The sequence below is a fragment of the Acomys russatus genome, chromosome 26 (genome assembly GCF_903995435.1).
Source record: "Acomys russatus chromosome 26, mAcoRus1.1, whole genome shotgun sequence".
Taxonomy (NCBI): Eukaryota; Metazoa; Chordata; class Mammalia; order Rodentia; family Muridae; genus Acomys; species Acomys russatus.
In genome coordinates, this window is record NC_067162.1 from 25,381,492 (window position 1) to 25,409,190 (window position 27,699).

General features: G+C 38.1%; 1 pseudogene; it reads right to left on the reverse strand.

Moving 5' to 3' along the window:
* Positions 1-17,678: 17,678 nt before the first annotated feature.
* On the reverse strand, positions 17,679-26,665 carry LOC127209679 (60S ribosomal protein L7a-like; annotated as a pseudogene).
* Positions 26,666-27,699: the final 1,034 nt, after the last annotated feature.

The window sequence follows — 27,699 nt, forward strand, 5'->3', positions numbered from 1 at the left end:
TTATGTTATCAAGCAAAAATGGACAGGTTGAGCAACCATTCAGAACATAAACAATTACAAACACCCCAAGGGACCACCTGAGACCTCTAGATAACTGTGATTTTTTTTCCCAATCTTTTCCATCAACAGCAAACTCAGATGTCAAGAAATTTTAGAACCAGAAAACTTAACAAATTTTGTAGTAACTATTTCCTCAAATGTACAGTTTGTGAGTGTATATGTGTGTATATAAAGAGGTTTTTCATCAGTTAATTTTAAACTGAACAAAATACATGTAAATTACTATTTACTCAGGAAGTGTTTAGTCTTGTGGGCCTGAAGAGGTGAATGGTTATTAAATCTGGTCTCTTAAGAGCAGTTACAGTCTGATGAAAACATGGAGACTGAGCCTGTATAAGCTATCATTATGTGCTGAAAAACTGCCCTCTCTAATTAACTTCGAATATTATACATAGGGCTCCAGTTATAGTAAAATCCAATTTTCCATAGTATACACACCAGGCAGCTTGGCTGAATATTAGGTTTTAATGAGATTTATGACCTTATTCATAATTTATTACTTAAGTTAGAAAAGTTTTGGTTAAAGTTCAAAGCAGTATTGTGAGGTGTGAAAATAAAAATCCAAAGCCTTGCTTGTCTGAGACATTTGTGAGTAAACTCTCAAAACAGAAAACGGCTTACTTGGTGCCAAAAACAACTTATCAAAAAAAAAAAAAAAATCCCAGCTTTGAGATGGAAAACTGTTCTGACAATAGGAAGGATTATTTGTTTTTGGGGGGCTTAGTACTGAGGCTTTGACTTTATGGATCTTGTTGGCTATTGGGCAATTTGAATTCATGACATTATCTATCCAGCTAGTCTCTAATGATCCTGAAGAGTTACTGGAGGATATCAGAAAAATTTCAAGTTCAGTAAGTGTGATCAGGACACACCAGTTAGAGGGAAAGTCGTAATGTTGGTTATTACTCATGCTAAAGTCACGCAGAGTGACACAGAGTGACACAGGGCTAGCTTGCTTTGCAGACAGCTATTCTGTACACTTTTGCTTTTTCTATGAAGAAACTAAGACTCAACATGGTACAAATATATCTTTCTTTGAATGAGTGATTCTTACTTGGAATTGATGAAGTCAATCACCTAAGGCATGCATAACACATGAACTATATAGGCCTCACCCCACACCAATAGAAGTCAGAATTCCTAGGAACAACTGCTTTCTTTATGCTACCCTTATGCACTGAAGTGTGTGTGTGTGTGCGTGTGTGTGTGCGTGTGTGCGTGTGTGTATGTGTATGAGAGAGAGAGGAGAGAGAGAGAGAGAGAGAGAGAGAGAGAGAGAGAGAGAGAGAGAGAGAGAGAGAGAGAGAGAGAATTCTACAATTCAAATCTCACAGCCAAAGTATGCAAGGGCTGAAATACTGGGGAGGCTAGCTGACTGCTAGATTGGTTTATTCCTGATGGATTTCTATTTGCTCCTAGGCACACATTTGTTGAGGTCTCCTAGAGTTGGAATCAGATTCTTTTAGTAAACAGAATCCTCTTTAGTAGTGTCTCAGAAATAATACCTCCTCACAAAGACCTTCTCCATAAAAAAATTATATCTAAAACCATTGCTTCTGCCTGCTTAAGCCATTTGGTCCTATTTGCTTTTTGAAAATAAATTATTTGTTTATTTGTATTAGCCTGTACCTCTCATCAAAGTGGGGAAATTGACCCACCTGTGACCAGATACCTTATTCATGTAGTCCAGAATTAGTATTTGTTAAATAACTAAGTATAAATTGAAGCATCTACCTTAACTGGTGCAACTGAAGAAGCTACATCAGGGAAGATGTTTGTGGTGTTTATGGGCAGTTTCCTGACATTCCAGTGGATTTATTTCTCTGTCAGTAGTACCCTCTATTTACTTCCTTGAACTGTGGAATAGAGATGATCCCTTTATAGTGCTTAACTCAGGGTCTGTCACATGAAGACTCAGTGGACGGCATCACTGGAATCTAACTTGATGGCCACCAAATGGCTGCGAATTTGAGACAGTTTACCTTCCATCATGTGTCAAAATATCTGAGACACCTCTGTCATCAACTTCATTGACTCATGCCTTTCCTCCACATCCCTCCTGTCGAGTGTCTGCCCTCTTGGACCTACTGTGACATGATTCTGATACTTTTCCTAAGATCCAGCTGGACCCTCCCTCACAAAATGGTTCCATAAAATATCAAGCTGTTTCTTCTCCCTCTCACATGGGAGATATGATCCCTGGACCCTGATACTTAATATTATCCTCTGGATGAGAGGGGCTTCTCCATTGGCAGTCATCTGGTACAAAGATCAGGCCCTATATTGGATCTACCCCTTTTGGTCACATACCCAGGACTTAGCCACAAAGACTGATCTTCTTCTTGTGCTGGCCATCAAAACATGGAAATATACTAAAAATCTTAAACGTAGAACCCTCCAAGATCATCCTCCCTGTCCCTCTGTTCGAAATTCAGTTCCTGTTTCAAGATAGTTCCTTCTCCCATATCCTAATGTCAGAAAACTCCGATGACATTGATAACCATCTCCCAGTCCACAAACTTTTACAATCCCTTACCCCCTGCCTCTAGAGGGCACCCCTTTTTCCAGACCCTCTAGCTGACTCATGTCCTAAGCCACCTTGCCACTCACTGATACCAACAAATCCGGTTTGGGGGGTCATCCTCCAGAGACCTAATCAGTCAGATACAACTCTCAAGTTCTCCAACCCTCACTTGGTCCTGTTGAGAGAATTTCTGACTGTGCTTAAGGCTCTGGAACTCTGCCAGCAGGAGCCCCTTAGTATCTTCTCTGACAGCAATTATGCTATACAAATGGGTCAGAGTGCTGCCCCTGCCCTGTCCTCAATCTTCCCATCTTCTCATCTACAACATGGTCGGTGCCCTAAGAATCATGCTGGATGAAAGACAACATCCATGGTTTATAGAGCATGTAGGCTCCCATTTAGGGTTCCCTGGTACCATAGCTGAGGGGAATGCCCAGGTGGACAAGTTTATTGTCTCAGTGGCACTTGCCCCAATAGAATAAGCAAGGAGCCTGCATCACAGATTATCCCTGTGTCCTCCCCCCTATTCACAGAACTCTCCTTGGAACAATGTAAACATCTGGACTGTGCCTGTAAAGTTTGTATGCCTCTGGGAAAGTTGGGCCCTCTTCGACCACAGAGTATTAATTTTAGGGACCCATGCCCAAATCTGTTTGGCAAATGGGTGTTACCCACACCCCAAGCGTTGGTAATCTTAAATATGTCCATGTCATCACTGACACTTATTCCAAATTTGTCTATACACAGGCTCTCTCAGGGGAAAGAACATCCCATGCCATTAAGGCCACTAAAACCACCATGTGGATTATGGGGATGCCGTGGGAGATTAAGAGTGACAAAAGCCCAGCTTACATCTGCATTCAATTCAATTTATTTGCGGATTCTGGGCATTAAACATTCCACCTGCATCCCTATAGTCCACAGGGTCAAGCCATAGTGGAGAGAGCTAAGAGAACCCTCAAAGAATTGATCCTCAAACTAAGACCCATTATGACACCCTGGACCCCCATTTGACACTGGTAGAGGCATTTTTACAATCAAATTCCTCATCTTTGATACAACTGGGGCCTCCCCTGCTTACAGACATTCCGATGTGAACCCCCTTCCCGAGCTCTGCTGGAGAGACCCTCTTACAGGAGCCTGGCAGGGACCACATCCTCTCCTTATGCAGACCTTACCGAGGGTTTACTTATGTCTTTCCAGAGACTTCACAAACACCTATCTGGATTCAGGCTCACAATGTGTACCTGATGACTGACTGCTCTGATGAGCAAGTTGTCCTGAAGGAGAGGAATGCACCCCCCATCCAACCATGGAGGAGTCACAAAGGTCATTAACAACGCGACTACATACCAAAAGTTACAGCATCAACTTCAAGATGTTATGTATGACGTCCTCTGCCCTTTCCCACCCATAATTTGGTTCCATTTATGCCATCTTCCCTCTAATCCAGCCAGTTATCCAACCTCCATTCGTATGGATCTGACTAATACGAGCCTGCCCTTGAAAAAAGCCTCCTAACATAGTGACGCTGGGGAGTACTCACGAGGAAGATGGATAGCCAATTATCGGTAAGATCTGAAGAGTTGAGGAAACCTAAGACTGGCACAGAAGCATGAGGTGAGCCCCTGAGGCTTGTGGCCAACAATGGCAGGACAAAGGATTCCGTCTCCATCTCCCAAAGCCACAATAGATAAAACAAAAAAGAAGATACGTGGGCATTCCTGAGGAAGTGCCTGCCGGTGGGGCTCAAGGCCCGGGCAGCTTCCTCAGGCTTAACTGCAGAAGCAGTCTCCCACACAGGGGGGCCAGATGAGTATCCATTGGCCGGCTCGGAGATGACTTGAGGAACCTGATGGGTCACTCAAACCCATGTACCCTGCTGTCTCTTCCATCATAGGCTAGTATGCAGACACTCGCCCTCTGTTTGTATTCACCTTCAACGACTCCTGGTGACTCCGCACCATTTACCCCTTTGGCCCGAACGTCCTTCCCTCAAGCATGGGCTGGATCCTGGGGAGGAAGAGTAACCTCGTGGTAGATGGTAAGCAAAGGAGGAGATTCAAGAGACCAAATACGCATTTCCAAGACAAAGCTGCTACAACTTACTTATGGTAGGTCTCATTTTCCACCATACCCCGGAGCCCCATAGGCTTTGCACAAAATTTGTTAACATGCGGGCCTTGAGTGCTATTCAAGATTCAAGCTGTATAAAAGTTAAGTACATTTATTACCATGTTGCAAGTGGAGAAATATATCTGTTTTTTTTTTCTTTAAGAAATCATTTGTACAAAATCACAAAATGCAGTTTGAGATAAGACAAGACTAGAATGCAGCAGCTTATTGTATAAAGTTACATATAAAAATCTTTCACATCGGTTGCCTGGTTCAACCTATATTACATGATACAACTAAATATCTTTTGAGTCCTGATCCAGCATTCTCAGCCCTCCACCTTTATTCAACTTGATTGCCAGCTCAAGATTAAACACTCCTATTTGATCAATTATTGCCCAAACCTAACACTTATTGGTGAAGCCAAGTCCTGCATATACTACCACGTGTTTTAGTAAATGTGATCAGATTCTGTTTTCTATCCAGGGATCATCAGTCTTCACACAACCTCTTTGATGTAAAAATCATAATTCTCAATGAATGCATAGAATATTACACGTCAGAAAAATGTGATGTGTCAGTAGGGCAATTACAGGTAATAGTCACAAGCACAACTGGAATTCACAGTTATCCACAATAAAGATGAAGTAGGGAATAGTGTGGAACCCTTATACTCCATGAAGTCATCGGTCTTCTCTCTCTGAGATGGCAAACACACTAGAATCTCTATTTGTTAAGTCGCTGTTTAAGATTTCACCTATTTTTTGATAAAGTTGCTTACCTAGCTTTACCTAAAACATGACTCTTGTGAAGAAAAAAATAACTAAGATACAGCAGGCAGAAGTCTTGAAATTCCTTCAAAAGTTATGGGTAGCAGTGGTGGGGGTATGGGGTATAGGTGTGTTTATATATGTATGTGTGTACATATACATATGCAAATATATGTGTATAGTTATATCCTGTATTCTATAATATATATTTCATACATATATTGTGTATATGTGTGTATTATTTTTATATTTAGTTTACACTAAAGCATAAATACCATAACATAGATACTGAAGAAGTACCATGTACTCCTGAAAACTTGAACTTATGAATTGGACTTTACTTAAAAGGATTCAATATAAAAATTAACAGATTAAAAAAAAATAAAATAATAAAAATTAACAGATATATACTGTGACTTAGACAGACACAGGTTATCATTATTGTCCAAAGTCTTGAATTAATTTGGGAAGAGCTCTAAAAGGAAGTGACTTTTAACTATATCTAAATTTTTGTAGATTAAAGATAACTTTAAAAATATCCTCATAAGCAAAGCCAACACATGCAAAACACACAGAATACAAGAGTCTGATGTATTTGGGGAAAAGCAAGAAAGTTTGTGGCTGGAACTAATAGTGCAGAGGCCCACTGTTATGGAAGTTTTTTTGTTTTGGAAGTTATGCTTTTGTTTTAATCCCAGGTGTGGGATATTGGGGCTGCTCCAGTTTGCCCACAGGGATAACTGCCTCCTGAGAGGAAACGTGATGTTTGTCAGCTGTGGACTACCTCATGCAGGGGCGTGGTCTTTTTCAGTGGAGATAAAAGCCAGCCCCAAAGACAGACTGGTAGCTCAGAGAAAGAAGAAGACTGCTGGTGCTTCCCCCTTGGTGCTCCTGGTTGTTCTTGGTGCAGTGTGAAGAGAAGAGGGCAGAGATGTCCTGAAATAAAGACTAGACTTGCCCCAAGGAACCCAATGACCCCAAACAGCAGGAAACAGCTAAGGATAACTACATACCCATCTCCTCACTAACCTTCTTTCTCCACCCACTACCTGGTGTCGGGGTGTTGGAAGGGGTTGGGGTGAAATAGGGAGAAAGATTTAAGGAATCCAAAATAAAAATAGTTGGTGGAAAGTACACCCACAGCCCATACACAATGAGAAAAAACAGGCTTCTGTTCACAGCATCCTCAAAACTAGTCTCCATTGAAAAGCTAGGAGATGCCTCCTGTGCTCTTTACCAGTCACTGAGCAGCAGGGAAGCACAATAGAAAACCTTTGGGAATTCTGCCCACACAAGTTTCTGCTACTCCACAGAGTAACACAGGAGCCGCTAATACGGCAACATTTTAAAATGTCTTAAAAGATAGTTTTAAAATTTATTTTTCATATGTAAGGGATTGACATTTCCCTTTTTCTCTTTGCTTACTACTCTGTCAGTATTTACCTGGCGCTCTTACCAGTGTGAAGAATCAGCTTGCTTATGCCCCCCCCCAAAAAAAGAATACCAAGATTTATAAGACTCCCTAAAGAGAACAACATCAAATCCCCCCTGGCCCTAGAAATTCATGAAGTCCTCAGTTTATGAAGCAGAGATTCCCACTGTGTCAGAGAAGTCCTTGTCATATGCCCCCAGCTCAGAACTGCGCCCCATAATGGAAAAGAGCTGCACTCTCACCTATGAGATCTACAAAGGGCCACACAGGCATATTACAGAAATTTGGATTTCCTCTCGTGACTTTCATTTTTTTTTTTTCAACATAAAACAATTTGCTTTGGTCTCAGAAAAATTAAGCATTTAATCATAGCTTTCACTCATTTTTTTTGTTCTGAGTGAACTCAAGAAGGCTGATTAACCACTCTGGACTGTGATTTCATTAACTACTCTCAATTATAATATTATTAGATTTCATAGAAGATTGTTATGAAGACCAGTTGATAGTTGTGAAGTGCCTAATCCGGTGTAAGAAGAATAAGGTACTCAATTAATGGTAATTATGATGAGAATATATTGATGATAATGAGAGGGAAGGAGAAGGAAGGGAGATGAAGAAAGAGAAAGAAAGTAGATGAAAGATGAAAGTCTTCCAGAGTACTTCTAAGCAATAAACTTATATTTCATTAATCACTATATACATTGAAAATTCTGTCCTGGTTTAAGAGTGCCACTGTAAGCCAAGGATTATGACCTGAAGCCAGAGTGTGGTACATTCCCCTTTCTCATGGTCCCTGACAATAATGTAACTCTCTAATTGTAGGAGTAAGCCTGCAATTCCTTGATGAATAAACTTTTCTGTATAGATATTACCTTGTCAAAACAGCTTCTAATAGCACAAATCACTTATCAAACGATGTTCGCATAGTAAGTAGTTTTCTATGTCTGTCTCACAAAGGAATATTTAACTGCAAAAAGATGTGAGCTACTGATCATGCCTGTTAACCAGAGGGACTGCTTGAGTGCACTCTGAACCAGGCAAAGTCACTTTTGTTCATGTTAGTGATTTTGTGCCTTCAATCTCTTTTAATAACATATTCCTATTTTTTTCTTTACTTTCTCAGTAATTAGTGATATTTGCACACTAGTATATGTATTTATATGTCTATCAGTCTCATGATATATGTTACAAACACATTAATATCTGTCTAAAAATCAACTAATTACATGTAGATGCTAGTCATCAGAATCTCAAGATGAGGAGAAATATCCAAATTCCTTGTGAAGTCTTTTGGCAGCTACTAGTCAATCTAAAGTTGTTTTTTGTTTGTTTGTTTGTTTGTTTGTTTTTGTTTTGTTTTTTACTTTTCAGGTCCTCTCATCCATATTCTCTCTCTCTCTCTCTCTCTCTCTCTCTCTCTCTCTCTCTCTCTCTCTCTCTCTCTCTCTGTGTGTGTGTGTGTGTATGTGTTGTGTGTGTGAATCTGTGTGTCTTTGTGTACACGCAGAGAGATGCATGGGGGTGTGTAGGTGTATGTGTGCAAAGGTTCAAGGCATTATTGGGTGTCTTTTCTCTATGCTCCTGTTTTAGTTTTGAGGCAAATTTTCTCACAGAGTATGAAAATTATTGATTATGCTACACTAGCAGGTCAATGTGATTTGGGGATATAACTGTCTCTTCCCTGAATCTACTCCTGTGGGTATAGCTCCTATGTCATCTTTTTAAATAGATTCTGGAAATCTCAAGACTTTAGGCTTGCATTATCAACTTTTTTTACAAACTGAGTCATCCTTAGCACACTAACCTTATCTTAGTGTCCTCAGTGTCACTGTACTTTGCTGTTTCACACATCATTGAAAAATCAAGTCAGCCTTCTAACAAGTAAAATAACAATAATACTGTCATCATTATTATTAATAATAGACATTTAGGTAAGAACAAAGTAGAAATCACATAATTCCTGACTGTAGCATGTGGTGTTATCTCTGTTAATAATGAAAACTAGATAGATAAAATTGGTTTGGTATTTTTTTTTTTTTTGCTAGTATTTTATTTTAGGATTATGGAATGGGGACACAAGGACATTTTACTCTCAAATGTCAATATTATTTATGGAACCTGCTAGAAATTTGCAGTATTATCTTCAAATTTCATTTTATTCAATTGTTAAAATCATGTGCTTTCATCATAGAAGTTTTATGAAATATAGACTATATAGATGTAAAGATATTTGTAATCTTATCACCTAAAGGTAAACACCGTGAACCTTGTTTACATTTAGCATGTATGCAGATTTTTTTGTTTTAATTTTTAACAAGTAATGTACAATTTGTAAAGATTGGCTGCAATAAAGGCAAAACCATAAAACCCTTGAGGACTCCCTGTACTTTCATGGCCACAGCTAATGGGGCAGGCTCGGTGAGAGAGTAGGGAATAGATTACCCAATACTGCTCACCATCCAGCCGAAACAGCTCCGTTTATTGTTTCCCCTGTGATCACATCAACTGTTATGGAAATTTCTCTGCCCCAAAGCTCCATTTTAGTATATTACATAACTGTCTGCCTGCTGAAGGAGCATCCTTTTGTAGCAACACAAACCCATAATGCACAGAGCTCAAATTGGTAGATAAGTTTATGGAGACCCCATGGTATTCTAAAGAGGGATGATGAGAATTAATTTCCCACAAGTGTAGAGCAGCACATAGAAATGGCTAGTCCAAAAGCCATTTGGTGACATGATCCACTTGTGGGCCAACAGGGAAGAAAATAATCTCAGTTCAGTGGTGCCCAAGAGAAACAGTGGTTCGGTGCTTTAAGTGGGGAGGGGAAGGAATCCACTCATGGGGGCGTGGGCCTAGTGGTTATATTCTCTTTGATTTTGATACTGTAAAATCCAAGAAATAAGAGGACCCTTCTTACATTTCCTTGACAGTTGTCTGCTTCACAGAGGCACGTGCTCAGGCAGCATGGGTGTCTCTCAGTTGAGTACATAATTATTTGACCTCTTTTTTATAGTGTCTTTTAAAATAACAATTTATTCAGATTACATGCCAATTGTTATCCACACACTTGTATTTTCTTGTTCTACTCCCCTTCATCCCTCTTTTGTCCTGTTCCCCTCTGCTGGACTTCTGATAGAAGGGCACCACCTCCCCCACTGTATGACCACAACCTATCAGGTCTCATTCCAATAGCCTGCTTCTCCTTCCTTTGTGTGCTACTGGGCCTCCCCACCAAGGGAAAGTGATCAAATTGGGGATACTAGAGTTCATATCAGAGGCAGTGTCCGCTCACCCCACAGCTGTGGAGAATGAGCTGTCCATTGGCTAGATCTGAATGGGCTTCTAGGCTCAGTGCATGCATTTTCCTTGGTTGGTGCAACTGTTTGTGTAGGGTGACTTGGGTCCAGATCTGTCAGCCTTAATGGTTTTTTTTTTGAGAGCTGCTGGACCCTATGGGTCCTTCTATCCCCCTCCCCATTCTTCCATACCACTCTCATCTGGAGTCCAGCAGCAAAGCCCAGCATCTGTCCTCATAGTCTGCTCAATGGAGACTCTCCAAGGACATCTATGTTGTGCTAATATTCACTTATAATTGATCCTATACGATGTGTGTCTTTCTGGGTCTAGGTTATCTCACTCAGGATCATCCTGTCTAGTTCCACCCATTTGTCGGAAAATTTCAAGATTTCCTTGTGTTTAATAGCTGAGTAATATTCTATTGTATAAATGTACAACAGTTCCTTCATCTATTCTTTGACTGAGGGACATCTAGGTTGTTTCCAGATTGGTTCAGAGCCAGAGATTTCTCAACAGAAGAATATCAAATGGCTGAGAAACACTTAAAGAAATGCTCAACATCTTTAGTCATCAGGGAAATGCAAATCAAAACCACTCTGAGATTCTATCTTACACCTGTCAGAACGGCTAAGGTCAAAAATTCATATTATGAGGATGTAGAGAAAGGGGAACACTCCTCCATTGCTGGTGGGACTACAAACTTGGGCAACCACTTTGGAAATCAATTGTGTACTATCTCAGAAAACTGGGAATAGTGATACCTCAGGACCTAGCTATACCACTCCTGGGCGTATACCCAAAAAGATGTTCCACCATGCAACAAGGACATGTGCTCAACTATGTTCGTAACTATTTGACCTCTTAAGAAAACACATTAGGTTGGCCATGGTGGCACACTTCTTTAATCCCAGCACTTGGATGGCAGAGACAGGTAGATCTGTGAGTTTGAGGCCAGCCTGGTCTACAAAGTGAATACAGGACAGCCAGGACTACACAGAGAAACCCTGTCTCGAAAAACAAGCAAAACAAAAGGAAAAAGGGACAACACATTAGGAAGAAAAACAGTGACTGTTTGGTGCTGCTCATAGATTGAGTTCTGAGTCATCACTGGATGATTTATTCCTTTTACACTCTCCAAGTTTGAGCAAACTCTGAGACAGACAGAAGATATCTCCCCATCAATTAAACACAGGCCTTAAATGACTCACTTCCAGCATCTTAGTGCATTTGAGGGTCTAACGCAGGCTAGCCATCTGCTGTGGGTGTTTTCAGGGTTGCTGATATCCAAGCACATAGACGTTTTGTTTTACATCCCACAAATGGGAGCATACACCACACATAGACACACAGACACATGCATGTACATACCCACACAAATTATATGAACAACCTGAAACTATATCTGTCTCTTATGACTAACAAGAATCCTAGGTAATAAGTAGAAAAAATTTGAGGTATCTATATAGTATGTTGCTATATGTAAAATCCTTTTTGTAAAACCATTTTCATGTAAATAAATCACAAATTCACAAGTCTTTAAAAAGACTACTATGGATGTGTGACTTAAGAACTAATGCAAAAAAACAAGAAAAAAAACAAAAAACAAAAAACAAACAAACAAAAAAGACAAAAACCAATGCAATTAAGGTATTTTCTCTCTTTTGAAAATAATAGTGTATTACTATTGTTCATTTTATATTTTATTGAACAATATCTTATTTTATTATATATGTATATAGAGAGACATTCCTGGGTCTTCAGTATAAATCATGGGTTAAAATCTTAGTGTATTTTTTTTACTTACAGTTTAAAGATTCGCTGTCACTTAAGAATAACACTTGACCTCATTCTTTTTTAATATATTGAATGATATACAAAACATATTTACAACATGCTTAATTACATTTGCTGTAGAGAAAAGTTCAGATCATGAAATTTCATGCAAGCTTACCTGTTCACTTTATCGTGGAATACCACTTTTAGTTGAAAGAATGATAAAATAATGAAGTTATAGAATTCAGCTTCTAAAGATGGCGCCAGCTTCTAAAGATGGCGCCAGCTTCTGACAGGAGCTGCAAATTCAAGGGGTGCTCCAGAAAAAAAAAGCTAACATTCAATTATTTGCTAGAAAAAGTCAAAGAACTAGATAGAGGCTATTAGCTGCTAAACAGAAAGTTGTGATTTTTGCAAGTGCCTCCTTTTGCCAGGAGCAACATTTCTGTCCAGGTATTGGTCTCTGATGGCATACATGAGAAGAGCCAACCAGGAAGCTCAGTTCATCCTTAATCTCCAGCCTTGAGACGGGTAAGGATTGTGAGGACTCCATTGACACACTTCAGTCTCCAACATTTATACAGGTTAAGCTAAGTTTCTGGTCCCCTGCCCCTGTGACTTGCATTATTGTCTCAACTTATTGTTAGTCTTTGCTGTCGTACCAAAGCTCTGAGGTTAATAGCTTTTCAGGCATGACTGTCCAACAACTTACTGATTAAGTCTCAGAAACTGAAGATGTAGGTTTGACCTCTTTGAAACAGAGTTAAAATATTTACTATCCACAACAAATTGTGTTTAATCAGATACTCTCTCCAAAAGGAAAAAAAAAATGACTCAATAACTTCAATGTAAATAACCAAAAGTTTGTTGCTAAAGAAAATATTTAAAGTTAAGCATGCACTTGTTTTAGTAAGGGTTATTATTGCTGTGATGAAACAGCATGATCAAAGCAACCTAAGAGGAAAGGGTTTATTTTCACACACAGTTACATATAACAGTTCATCATCAAAAGCAGCGAGGCCAGGGAACCAAACAGGGTAGGAACCAGGAGCTGATGCTGAGACCATGGAGGAGTGTTGCTTAGTGGATTGCACTTCATGGCTTGCTCAGCCTGTTTCCTTATAGCATGCAGGACCAGCAGCCCAGGGATAGCACCACTCAAAATGGCCTGGGTCCCATGCCCATCATCACTCATAAAGAAAATTCCCTACAATCCAATCAGAGGGGGACAGTTTCATAACTGAAAGCCTCTCCTCTTAGCTGACTTTAGTTTGTGTCGAGTTGACATAAAATGATCTGGCACAACAGTATTATGCAACGTATATACTTATTATAGAAGTTTGTCAGATTCTCAGCGTTTAGAGAATCTCTCTGGAGAAGTCAGTCGTAGTATGCACAATATGTCAAGTAGACTAAGATTAATTCTGTCAAGACAAGAAAGGCTTGTTTGCTCTAATTAGCCAACATTTTACAAATGGATAGTACACAATGTTACAAGCCATGCAATGTTAAAAGACAAATTCAAAGTGCAAGATAGCCTAATGAAGTTTTAGAAAACAGTTTAGGAAAGATTACTGACTTAGATTCAAACATTTACTCAACATTAAAAATACCATCACATATATTCAGAGACTGTGACAGCACTCGCAAGCCCCACACAGGTTCAAACCTATATAAATGCTAGCACTGAGATCGGGAACTAGACTGACAATCTCACTGCTAACCAAAACATATCTGTAATTTATATTTAGTGAGAAAGAGAAGATCAGGTGTCTCCAATGCAGTGCCACTGGGTATATCAAACTACCTCTTGCTCAGGAACAGTTGAACAACACAAAAAACTCCATAAGGGGTGTGTGTGTGTGTGTGTGTGTGTGTGTGTGTGTGTGTGTGTGTGTGTGTGTGTGTGTCCCCTTGTGCTCTTGGTTATGTTTTGGTATTTGTCAAATTGTGTTTTTGTTGCCTTTGTTTTGATTTTTGTTTTGCATTTTGTTTTCTAGTTTTTCTTTTTTAAGATCAAAAGAAAGCATAAATTTGATTGGCTAGTGAGGTTGGAAAGATCTAGAAGGTGTTTGGGGAGTAGAAAAATATGACCAAAATATATAAGAAATTGAATAAAGTAATTAGTTACAAAAACTATCAATTAAGAGTATCTTTGATTAGCTGGTAAGCTTATTGAACTATTTTTTAAACATCTATCACCATAAAATTCTCTTTGTATGTGATACCTTAAATATTTTAATATAAAATATAAACAACTATCTACATCTGTTCTGCTAAGCCAAAAGTTAACAGTATTTACCGGACAATAAATGCAAGCTTCTCTCATTCGGAACTGTTCATTAACTCTTTTCCTTTTAATTATGTCATTGACATTAATGTGCATTTAATTTTTAAATAATTTGACATATATATGTTTATACATCTCAGTTATTATTTTAATTTTATTATGATATATTATGAGATATAAGAGCTATTTTAAAATATGCTTGGAGGTGGGTCTCATTGTTAGTAAGGGTAGAGAAAGGTCCTTAGCCCTAAATTATTATTTAGAACAATGTATTTCAATATGTAATATGTGAAATATCATATTAACTTTAGAGAGTGTTGGTATGGGGGAAATATCTCCTTTATAAATAAAGTTTTAGTGGAATACAAGCATTTCCAATTGGTTAGCTATTATATATGGCTGCTTTCAATTCCAATAGCAAAGCTGAACATTTTCACAGATATTTACAAAAAAACACAAAACAAACAACAACAACAACAAAACAAACAAACAAACAAACAAACAAAAAACCAGATCTGAGTATGCTTCAAATTGTTATTTAAAGAAGTCTGTTATTTTCTGTACAAGCCATTGCAGATATGAAATGTATTATTTCGTAGCCTAAAGTTAGTCTATTGTGTGACACCTTATACTCTTATTTTCATTATAAATATAATCAAGTGTCTACCTTTAAAGTTATTCATCGAGGTTCAGTAAGTGTTTATATCATGGGCACACCCTATAAGAATATAATATGAAAAAGTTTTCAAAGTTGAACATACTCATGAAGTAAGATAGAGTGTAAATCTTTTGCACTACAATTTGTTATGTGTTGGGACTTAATTTTTACTGAGGTTGTTTATTTCTTCAATAGTAACAAATGGAGCTGTTCATTTGTCATCAAACGGTTTGAAATTAATATGGGATTAGATCTAGAGGTAAGTAGCTAAATACGTATGTGCATATGTGCATGTGTATAAGCCTGTGGGGAGGGTGTGGGTGTGGTATAGTGACGCTCTGAAAGGGTATATCACAAACAGATGGCATATGCTTTAGATCTGTAGATTAGATTATGATTGAGGACCTGAAAACCATTTAATCATTTGTTCATCAGAGCTTGGTATCACTGTGTATAGCCATTGTGCTCTTTCTTGTTGTAACAAATAGCAGAGAAAAGTCACTTCAGGAAAGCATTTGTTTGGGGTCATGATTTAAGAGAGGAAACAATCAATCATAGTAAGTGAGGCAGGTATGCTAACGAAGACAGGGCAACAACAGTATAAGATAGTTGGCTACGTTGTTCTGGAAATGTTGGTTTTTATCTTATACTATCATTTTCACTCAGGCCAGGACACATCCTGTGGGATGATGCCACCATATTACCGTTAAATCTTCAACTTCAGTTAAGCATTTCTAGAAATATCCCCATAGAGAGTTCCAGAGGGATGCATCAAATATTATTCTAAATTTACTCATGTTGTCATTGGAGATTAATTAGCATATTTGTGTGTTTTATAAATATTAATTCCTTGTACTTGAAGATGATAACACACACATGCACGCACGCACACACACACACACACACACACACACACACACACACAAACAAAAAAACTGAGACTTTGTAAATGTTTTCGTAGTGTTCCTGCAAGACACTTGGACTTCTGCAGTATCAGAAACACAGTGACAGAACCACTTGGCTCATGTATTCATAGACTGTAGGGTAGACTTATGAAGGTAAACATTGAAAACTTGGAATCATTCAATTTTCTTAACTACTTCCTTCTTCCTCTTTCCAGAGTAACAAGGCATGTGTAAGCCCCTAATTCTTTTCCAGGGCTGGATATCAGAAGCTCACTGCGTTATGGGTCTTAGCTCTTTGCTGTGTATTCCATAATGAAAGAACAAATACTTTTCTTGGACCTTTTATAGGAGAAAAGATGTGTGACATTTTTTAACTTAAGGAAGGCAGATAGGACTAAGGCCCTGTGCCATACACGTTGAAATGTATTGTACTGGCAGTGTGGACACCTTGACGAAATTTCCACAAATGTTAAGTTGCTGTCCTGTAAACAAAATAAAGCTGAATCTGAAAAGATCTTATTTACATAGAAACCCTATACATATCTACCTTTCATTAGTGAATACAGACATCTATTCACAGGAACATTGGTATAAACATAGAAATATAGTTACTATACGTGTATAGGCATATATACACATATAAGCCTATAAGCATGTGTGAGCATGATTGTGTTGTGTTCATACCTGTTCATGTGTATGTGGAGAGAAGTAGGTGCATGTATGTGGAGAAAGCCAAAAGACTGAATGCCTGCGTGTGTGTGTGTGTGTGTGTGTGTGTGTGTGTTGTGTGTGTGTGTTGTGTGTGTGTGTGTGTGAGAGAGATTTCATTGTGCTCAGACACCAAAATCAACTTCTTCTCTAAATTCTAACTAATATTTGTTACAATGCAGATTAGTCCTTTTTTTTTTTACTTATCAATCCTTTGTCAATCTGGATTTATTCTTTAGAAAACAAAAATAAATATTACAAAAATAAGCAAATAAACAAACAAACAAAAAGACTTACCACTAAAGTGTTCACCAACCATCATTGTCTTCTTCGTTAAAAATGCAAACATATAGGGTTCAGAAACATAACCCCTTAAAGATTATAACTTCTTTAGCTTTCCTTAGATATAACAGAGAGACTACAGGATATAATATTTATTTGTGACACATAGGAGAAATATCTTAGGGTATTTGGAAAACCTTCCAAATTCCTAAAGCAGGAAAAAATCTGGGTGTTGTCATTATATTCTTTAAGGCTTTTTAGCTTTGAACATGAACCTTAACAGTCATACTATGCCTATAAAATTCAAATGTGAGGAAATACCAAGAAAATAAAAATGTCCAGCCCATCTATCAATAAAACATTGAAACTACCATCAGCCATCATCTACCAGAAGACTTGTTTTTGAGTTAGAAAAATAAATCAGTACTTACATAAGCACATATAAGAGAAATCCATTATAGTATTTTAAATGCTAAAATGGTAAGGTTTTACTCTTGGTTAACGTTAACAATGCAACACAATTTGATTATAATTTATGCACTTTGTCCATCAATTCTTTAGGTATCGATTGGTGAAAAGTAAAGAAAAAGAATAAAAGTTATAAGAGTGTGAAAAGACACAAATAGGAGTTAGAAAAGATGCACAGTTATTTGCCACAAGACCTTGAAAGTGACTTAGGAAACTGAAGATAATGAAGCATGAGAGAACTGCATGCTCACAGCATCTGTGAGGAAGTAGGCAGCCAAGGATTGCCTAGGAGTCGTGCTTAATTTATGGGCTGGATTGAAAAATACACCGTCCTGGTGTGTGCAGAAACTTGAGAAATGCCTTCGCAGTTTCTAATGGAGCACCAAGCAAGAGTCACGTTGTCATTGTCACAGAAGATTGTTCTTCACATAAGCTTAAAGCGTCCACATCGCTACCACCCTCACTATCTATTGCTCTAGACTGTGCAAAAAAAACAGATAAAATATGCCATAAATTTAATCATTAATCTAGAAACACACATCTTCAAATTGGCATAGAAAAGATAGAATATATTTACCTTAACATAATGTTTACTTTATATAAATAATTTTCCAATTATCTTGGGCATAAAATATAAAAACTATTTGAATGCTCTGTGATGTCCATTAGAGAAAGGGCATCATTTCTATGTGCTCTGTGGGTCTCAGGCAGGTGAAAGCCAAATAGATTGGAGATACATGAACACTCAATGTACTTACTAAGGAAGGAAAGTTCATTTTACTTCTCTCAATTTTATGTTTCATACAATAAAACAATCCTAGCAAAAGCCAATTATCCTATTATTTAGACAGGATTGTCTAAAGTAATTTAACAGTTCTACCCTAAGGAAATATTGGGGAATAATTAACTGACCCCCAGGGTAGATCATTTTAAAGGAACTAGAATGTGAGCATAACAGAAAACATGTCTCGAGAAAATGTATATACACACTGAATGAATGAGTAAGGCAAAACCGTGTAATAACAATGTAGGGAGAATTAACAGCTTGAATTCATGGTCCTAGTTTATAATAGTGATGTGACAGCACCATGTTCCAACACATATAACAGACATCCTCTTGAATACTTTTATTCTTAGATAAGTTGAATGGCAGATCTATAACTGACACATATCATCTCAACTCGTGTTTGCATTCAGCCCAGGCAGATAAACATTTCCTTAAAAGTTAAAGAATGAAGTTCCTTGTTCTAGACTTGTACTTAAGCTGATTCTGTCAACAGTCAGTCATAGGCAACAGAGAGCTCACGAGGCTCCCAGGCCTCTCTGCCATAGTTCTGACTACTGAAAGACTCGGGGAGAGTAGGGTCATCGCGCTGTCACTTGTGAGCTCACCAAGCGCTAACAAATACTTCTAAAGACAAGTTCACAGACATACACCTGATTTAAGCTCAGTGTGTCACAAAAAAAAAAAAAAAAAAAAAAAAGAAAGAAAGAAAGAAAAAGAAAAGAAAAGAAAAGAAAAGAAAAAGAAAAAACCAAAATGTGGAAGAAAAGGACTTGTAAGGGGAGGCTGACAGAGAAGAGGGAGAGACGATAAAGGATGGGAATATGAGTGATTACAAATGTGTGTGTGTGTGTGCATGCATGTGTGTGTGTGTGTGTGTGTGTGTGTGTGTGTGTGTGTGTAATTTCAAAGGACAACTTTTCAAAACAAAAAGCTACTTAATACTGAATATGTGGAAGAGTTTGGACACTTGGGTGAGAATGTCAAAAAGACAAATTTAATTTAAATAGAAGAAAGCATTTAAAGCGTACATATGTAGAAGAGTTTGGAACAGGAACAGTAGTAGTATACAGCCTCAGTTGTTGCCTGTTCCACAGTGGTGCCTCTCGTGGGGAGATGCAGACAGACAAATGACGCTTTCCTGCTGTCCTTGAGGGCAGATGTTTTTTTGTTGTTGTTGACGTCCTTGCAATCTAAAATGAAACAAAGTTTAAGGAGATTTCAGGACAACTTGTGCATGAGGAGTTATCACAAGACGTCTTCTGCATCGTTTGACTCTTTGCTTGTTGTTAGTAAGCTAGGAATTGGATTATAAGCAAGGTCTGAGTGGCAAGCTTTGGATGGAGAGAAAATTCTGCTGGGCTCAATGTCTACCTTTCGTAACATGGGACTTGACCCAGCTGTTTTGTAAATCCAGTGTTTTGTTTGATTGAATTCAAATAAGTTGAAAATGTTTAGAAAATATTGATAAATTCGTATGAGGACTGTGAAGCGTTGTCTATGGAAACCTACCTTTTTGTTTTCTTCTTCTTTTCGTACAGTTCCACGAGATCGGATCAGGGATTACTTCCTGTGCTACAAAATGAATCTTTCACTCACAGGAAAAATGAAAAGTGATGATATGTTCATCATTTCTCGTGTTTGAGAGCACTTTTTCCTTTCTACATTAGCTCCATGGCATCAATATCACTTTTTCCCCCTGCAGGGACCAATCTTATAAATCACTCCTCAGTTTTGAACACATATTATAGTGATCAATGCTGCTGGGAAGACTCCTGCCTCTAGGGACTACTTATTGTCAACCAGGTTTTGGAGTGGCTGAAAAAACATTGTTTTACTCAAATAATACCACCTTTCACATCATGTTTGGAAAATATAAATGTGAACAGTGTAGAAACACAAAGTTTTATTCTTTACCCTTGTTTCATTCTTTTAATTTGTGTGGGCTTTGCCAAGTTTGAATTCAAGTCTGGGCTATGAGTTTATGACTCTTGATTTTTTGGGCTGTTCTACCATTTAAATTAATGTAGGCTGTCTTGCACACAAAGAAAAAGGTGTCAAGACTAATTTATGAGATGGTGCATGTAAACAGATGCACATGTTAAAAGTTTAGCACTAAACGCAAATCTGAATGAGGACAGGAAGGCTTGACACTCAGGGAGAAAGTTAACAATCATCCTGTTAATTTCATCTGCAGCATCCATACCCAGACAGGCAACAAGGTCATCTGTAACATCTCATTTACTCCCAATATTTCTTTGAGAGAGAATTTTAAATCTATCTTATGAAAATAAAGGTGATAGGAATTATTCTGCAGGCCACATGGGAGGTAAATACTCATGATTGGAATTGGAGTTCATATTGGTTTGATTCCAATTTCCATATTCCATTTCAACATTATCATTTCTGAATCCATCCATTCAACTAATACACTGTGTATGTGTGAAAAACACAGGACATTTTATATAAACCTTAAATTAACTCTACTCACTCCTGACTTGTAAGTAGAGTGGTATAAAATGTTGTAACGCTTAATGTTGTCCTCAAGTTACCTTTTTTTTTTTTTTACAGGACCTGGAATTGTATGCAGAAATTTAAATGCTTATTATTATTGTCTTGATTTATATAGAAGAACAACCAAAAATAAGGGACTATAATTCAGTGGATGCCTTGACCCTCTAACCTTGCATACACAGCTGTTTGCTGGTACCTAGCTGTGTCTATGAGCAATGTCAATAGGAATAAATTTCCAATAAACACTACCTTAATCAATTGTAGTATTCCAATAAAATCTAGAAAATTGTATGGCAAGTGCTATTCATCTTCCTAAGCTCTGAGGTAGCATGTCTAATGCAGTGGGTGCTAACATGATTAACTTCTGATGAGGGCATCCATTCACATTTGTACATAGCTGTTGTCTTGCTATATGTACAGTGGTTTTCTTTAGTGTGCATTCAGAGGAGTATGCATAAGGGGGAGTGAAGCATGAGAAGGAGAAGTAAGGGAGAGGAGAAGAGAGAGAGAGAGAGAGAGAGAGAGAGAGAGAGAGAGAGAGAGAGAGAGAGAGCTGCTTAAAGGAAGATTTATTTAATACTGATACTAATACTTACCCGACATAAAGTATTTACACACATTTGGCAGGGCATAGAACCACATAAGTGACAAATCTCTGCACATGCTTCTAAAGGAGCGTGTATGTTGTTAATTGAACTGAGAAGATCCACCTTAATTTTGAGTGGCACCTGTCCATGGACGGAGTACCAGACTGAACAAAAAGAAGAAAATAGTAAGACTGGATAAAGGACTCAGTCAGTAAAGATTGTGAGCCTCAATTTAGATCCAGGACACACACACACACACACACACACACACACACACACACACACACACACACACACACACATATATATATATATATATATATATATATATATATATATATATATATATATATATATATATATGTCCTGGTGCAGTGGAAAGCATCTAGAAACATGGATGTGCAGAGAAAACAGGGACAGATACCTGGAAATCATGATACATCACTGATATGTGGTTATATCCTCAGCATACACTAGTTTACAGGCACAGTGTATTAGAAGGAGCAGATTGCACCATCAGATACATCATTTAAGCCCTCATATGTCTCAGCAAGGTAAAGTTAATGAAGCCATTATGTTGAATGTTATTTTTATATATCTGTGCTTGTTTCTCAGTTTCTCTCTTAACCCAGCTATCACACAAATAATTGAGAGACTTTTATATTTGTTTAACAACAAGCTTCAGAATATAATAAATGAGCAGTTATTACTCTATTCTTAATGCACTAAGCTAAATTGATTTGCTCCCAGTTTACATCCCAGATGTACTTGCACTTTTTAGCTTTCCTCATTCCAGCTCTTTCTTCTGATGTGCATCCTCCACTTCCTCTTCTAACTCCTCCTCCTGTGTACAGCAGGAAGTCCAACCCTATTCTTTCCCCTGCTATAAGCTGCTTTATTGGCATACAAGGGGATAGTTGAGGAGCAGAGTTTATACAACGTTGGGAACAAGGCTTGCAAACAGATATTGGGGATACAAAAATCAGCATGTGAAATACACAATAACCTTATGCCAACACCTGTAGTATGTAACAGTAAACATGCTTCGGGCTGCCATCACTGAGTCCATCTCAGAGCTGCATCACAGTGCTTTGCTATATAACGGACAAAATACAGACACATAAATGTAAATATACTCACACAAGTTAAATCTGCACTTTGGTAATTCAATGGAAGTATGCCCATCTGAAATCCAAATTATGGCAATTTTATTGAAATCCAAGACCTGTTATTGGGCAATGGTTATTTGAAAATGATGAGTTATTTGATGCCAGATTCCTGATTTGAGTTTTCTCTGATCAATGACATCATATCACTGAATTTGTGAGGCTGCACTCTTTTCTTAACTTAAAAAATTATATAGTTATTATAAAACATTATTCAAAGTGCTTTCAAAGTACACATTTAGATAAGAAATGAGGCAAGAGTATATTTCCATAGTTTTGAGGGTTTTTTTAAGTAGACATTTTATTTCTTCCTTTCTAAAAAGATTGTAGTGTCTCATTGTCTTGGATGTATAAGAGCTCCCATATTTTAAAATGTTAAAGTTAAAAATTTGCATTATAATGAAACTTGTTTCTGTTCTATGTCTTATTCTAAACGACAAAGTTCAAGTATCCTAGCTTCAGGGATCAGAAGTCAAGTGTTTAACCTAAGAAAAAGGGTGGAGAAATCATAAAATGTAACTGTCTTTTATTATAATTCAAAAATAGGTCTATCCCATATTTCCTTATTTTTACATTGTCTTCATTTATATGAGACTATGACATAAATTTTAATACATGATTTATGGTTACAAATTCATTTCTTCATTCTCATTTATTATAGGATGTCACATTTTATCATGCCTGCATTTAATCATCTCCTGTCTGCATATTAATGGTTACAAATACGATACCTGAATAGACCCAAGAAGCCAAGAGTTTAGCTGTCTTGGAGAGTAACGGTTGAGTGCCTTGAAACGTGAGGTTGGAAAAAACCCCCACAAAACTTTGCTAGTCTGTACATGCATATGCATTTTAAATAGCTTGTAGTAAGGAGGGTTTTCTACTGTGTGTTGTCAGTTTGTGTAAATTGATTTTTATAAGCCCCCTTAATTTGTACATCCATAACTACATTGAACATATAATAAGCCTTATGTCAAAATCATCTGGCAGCATAAACAAGACATTGCTAGGTTTTAGTGTCAAGTTTAGACCTCTGGGAAATGCACAGACATCACTTGGTAACCTTCATTCATCTTGACAGATTTATTCTATCAACGGATAAAGAACATAAATGAAAAAAACCTGACTTGGCAAAGACTTAATCTAAACTTGATGACATGAGGTTGGAAGTGCTGGCGAGAATTTACATTTAAACACTAGAAAATGAAATATGGTGTTATTAAGACATGGATGTTCCACAGGAAGCATATTCTAAATAGTGTCATTCTTCTGAGTTCCTGCGCGCTGGTTCCAGGATCTCTGCATTCTCTAGCCATGGAATCTAGTGTCAGAGGATACGTAAGTCTCTCCTATCTGTTGGCATACAACCTGCACACATCTTCTCAGATTCTTTCAATACAGTCCATGTATGGTTTAGACACCCAATATCACATAAATAAATGCCGTTATGTTAATTAGAAAATAATAGCAAAGGGAAAGCTACCTGTAGGAATGCAGTAAAGACAGGTTTATCTGGGATTTCTGATATGTGGCTATTAGAATATGTACATACAGAATCTATAGCCTGTAAAAAATGCATGTTTGTTTATTTTCTTTTACAATAAATAAATAAATAAATACAAGTTCTATGTCTCCTGGCTGTTAAAGCAAATAAGCTGCACTGTCTGCACTATAATTCATGAAATAGGATAAGAAAGGGAAAGGACTGAGTTCTGGAAATCATCTACCACAAAAAAAGAGAGAATTTAAAAAATCAGAAGCAGCATAAATTTCAAAACTCAAATCTAAATCAAGACCAGTGGAAAGCCACAAAGCTATAGAAAGGACACCGGAATAAGCTTAGAAGGAGATATGGTCTGAGAAATAAAGTACAAGGAATTAACATAATTGAGCACACCTGTCTGTGATCAGTGGCACAGAGTGTGCTGCTGACTATGCAAATTGGGGTTGTCTGAGTACTTGAAGAATCCATGAGGAAGGAGGGGAACACCTTAATTAAGAGGAACTGCATGCTTGATTGAAATTTCAGTAGACAAACAGAAAGAGGGTACAACATCATCAGTGGCCATCAGAGCATCTAAAGAGAAGCTCAGCTTTACTATAAAGAAGACCCAAATAGGAAAAAAATCCCACAAATCAACAACAAAAAAACATTGAAGATACACTGTAGACTAGCAAGTTGAAGAAAAGGCACTGTAGTTGACTGTGGATATTTATGTATAGAATTCACTGATGCAAAATAAAGGTGCATGGTCAGTAGGCCTACCTTCACAACAAATTCTCATCTTCAAATGACCCAGACAAGGCCCCAAAATTTTTTGATCTATTATATTCTGAAGGTTATCCTAGTTTCTCAAGGAGAAAAAACAGATTTCATTGTTGAATGCTAAGAGACAAACTTAATCTTTCATGGATTTTTTATTTTGTCCTTTTAGGCAAAACTGTAAGGTTAAAAATCTCAATGTAATAAAACAGACTTGTGGATTTAATTAAGCCATTCCACTGAAGGAAATGGAGATTTCAGAAGAAGGGGGAAAGCATGCTTACCTTCCCTAGCAGTTCTTTGTAATGACTTCTGTCTATTCATACATGATCAAGTCCCCATGAGTAGTAACTGCCATGGCTGTTAAAGGAATTGACAATCATTTTCCAAGGGCATACATTTTTCAATTAGAATACTTTCAACAGCTTTGAGCAGAGAGAGAGCAGCTCTGTCGGGCTTTGTGGGCCTGTGTGGTGTGTGGACTTTCTTATGCCATGGATTTAATCCTGCTCTTGTTGTCTCCCATTCAGGAATATGTGCTGCTATGCAACTTCACAGGTGATCGACATTACTGTGTTGGTAATTTCAATGTGTCCTTGAGTATGAACTTGAATTAAGTTTTATTTCAAACAAATTCCTTACGATGGCATGACAAAGGTCATCCTGATACCTCCAAACTCCACAGTTCACCTTTCCCTAGGGAAAGACCAAGGTCAATTTAGTGAGACTCCTAGAAATACATGGTGAGGCCACTGATACTCCGTTACCTCAGGTGACAGGCACATGGGTATTTTTTAAATGTAATTTAGTTATTTGTTGCTGAATAGTAGTCTATTTACCAAAAGCTCCTTAAATCTACTTAACAAACATGTACATAAGTAATTTCAATAAGCAAACAAAACTACCCACGCACACACTTGAAATGGCTATTGTCAAATATATAAAACGCTTCACTATTAAAGTTATTGCTGAAAATCAATTTCATCTTTCCTATTTACCCAACCTCTATTTCCAATTGTTGTTATTTTATTTTATTGTTGTTTTTGTCGTTGTTATTTATTTGTGATGCCATAGAAACTGAGCAGGCGTCCTAACACAGGCTTGATAAGCAAAGAGGCTATATTCCAAGCACTTTCAACGTTTTCTTCCGTTTTGTTTTCCAGGCAGAATCTCTCTATATAGCTCACGCCAACTTGAGATTTTTTTTTTAAAAAAGATAATTTTCTAATTATATTTATGTACAGAAAACTTAGCAGTGTACATTTCACCCAGCTTAGTGGCAAGTTCTTTAGCCTTTGCCTTTTCGAGCTTGGCAATGCGAGCCACAGATTTAGGATCCAGGACATTGCCTCCCCAGTGGCGACGGATCTCATCTTATCTGTCATTGTAATTGGTCCTGATAGCTTCCACCAGCTTACCCAGAGCACCCTTGTCTTCCGAGTTAACCTGTGTGAAGGCAACAGTGGTGCAAGTCTTCCTGTGGACCAGCCGCCCCAGCCTGGCCTTTCCTTTGACGTTGCAATAGGGGACCCCCATCTTTTGACACAGGGCATGTAGGAAAACCACCAGCTCAATGGGGTCTATGTCATGGGTAATCACCACCAGCTGAGCCTTCTTGTTCTCCACCAAGGTGGTGACTGTATTGACCCCTGCTCGAAGGACAGGTCGTCTCTGAGTTGGGATGTCCCTTTCCCAGCAGCTTTCTTCTCAGCATGGGCCAGTAGCCATTGTTTCTTCTTCTGCTTTGTCTCTGGCCTGTACCTGTGGGCAAGCTTAAGCAGCTGGGTAGCTGTTTGCCGGTCCAGTGCTTGGGTGAACTGGTTAATGGCAGGAGGTACTCTGAGCCACTTACAGAGAAGGGCCCTTTGCTGCTGCAGCCTGCTGTAGCTGGACCATTTAATGAAGTGAGTGAGGTCCCTTTTGGGCTGGATATCGTGCCTGATGCCAAAGTTTTTGGCCTTTCTTAAACAAAGGACCCACTACCTTTTTGGCCTCTTGTTTCTTCACCACTGTGGGGCCAGTGCCACCGTCTTCCCTTTGGCTTTCTTTTCCTTGGGCATCTTGCTGGGCTGTAGGAGAGAGCCCAACTTGGAATTATTAGTCCTCTTGTCTCTGCCTCCCAGGAATGAAAGTTATAGGTGTGCTCCATGCTACCTGGTTTAGCCTCTTAGTCTTAACATTTTATAGTGTTCTGGTTTCTTTTTTGTGTTCTTGATAGAATATTCTGACCAAAAGCAAGTCAGAAAAGGGAAGGGCTTGTTTCAGTTCACATTTTCAGGTCAACCAAATATTGAGGGAGGTCAGACAGGAACTTAAACAGGAGCCAAATCAGAAACCATGGGGGAACAGCTTTCCTAGTGACTCTCTTTCTCACACTCAGCTAGCTCTTTTATATAACCCAGGACCTTCTTAGGTGTGGTACCACCCAGTGTACTGGGCTTTCCTACACCAATTAGCATTCAAGACAATGCCCTTCAGACATGCCTGTAAACCACTCTGATGGAGACAGTTCTTCAATTAGGTTTCTCTCTTCCCAGGTGCCTCTACTTATGCCCTGTTGACAGTAAAAGTAACCTGGACCATATGTAGAAAACTACTCTGAGCACAGAGTAAGAAGCCATAGCTTCAAGAAAGTCCAATTTCAGCCCTATCTCACTGTGCACTTGTATACGTGATTGTTATTTGACTGCCGTGTTAGTCCAGTATGATTAACTTTCTGACACTGGAGCATGGCGATGTTATCTACAACTTCCCCACTTTAAGAACCAACAATTCCGTAACAACAAAACACAAGAAAAAGAAATCTCACAAGAAAGAATCTTACTTAAGTCCATGCTGGTATATGTTAGAGTAGCTGTCAATTTGAGACAATTGCTCATGTCGGCCTCCTCAACCAACTTAGTGGGATTGAGATGAGAGGCTGACATAAAGGGGATGCCATCACACTACAGACACTCAGAGCTGATCTCACACCGAAGGAGCAGAATAGGTAGATTGCATTACAGGCCTATTATAATATCCCCTCTTTAGATACACAGGACTCTTCGTCCATTTTTGTGCTATTATAAAATGACTAATTTTAAATGACAGTGGCTAACTT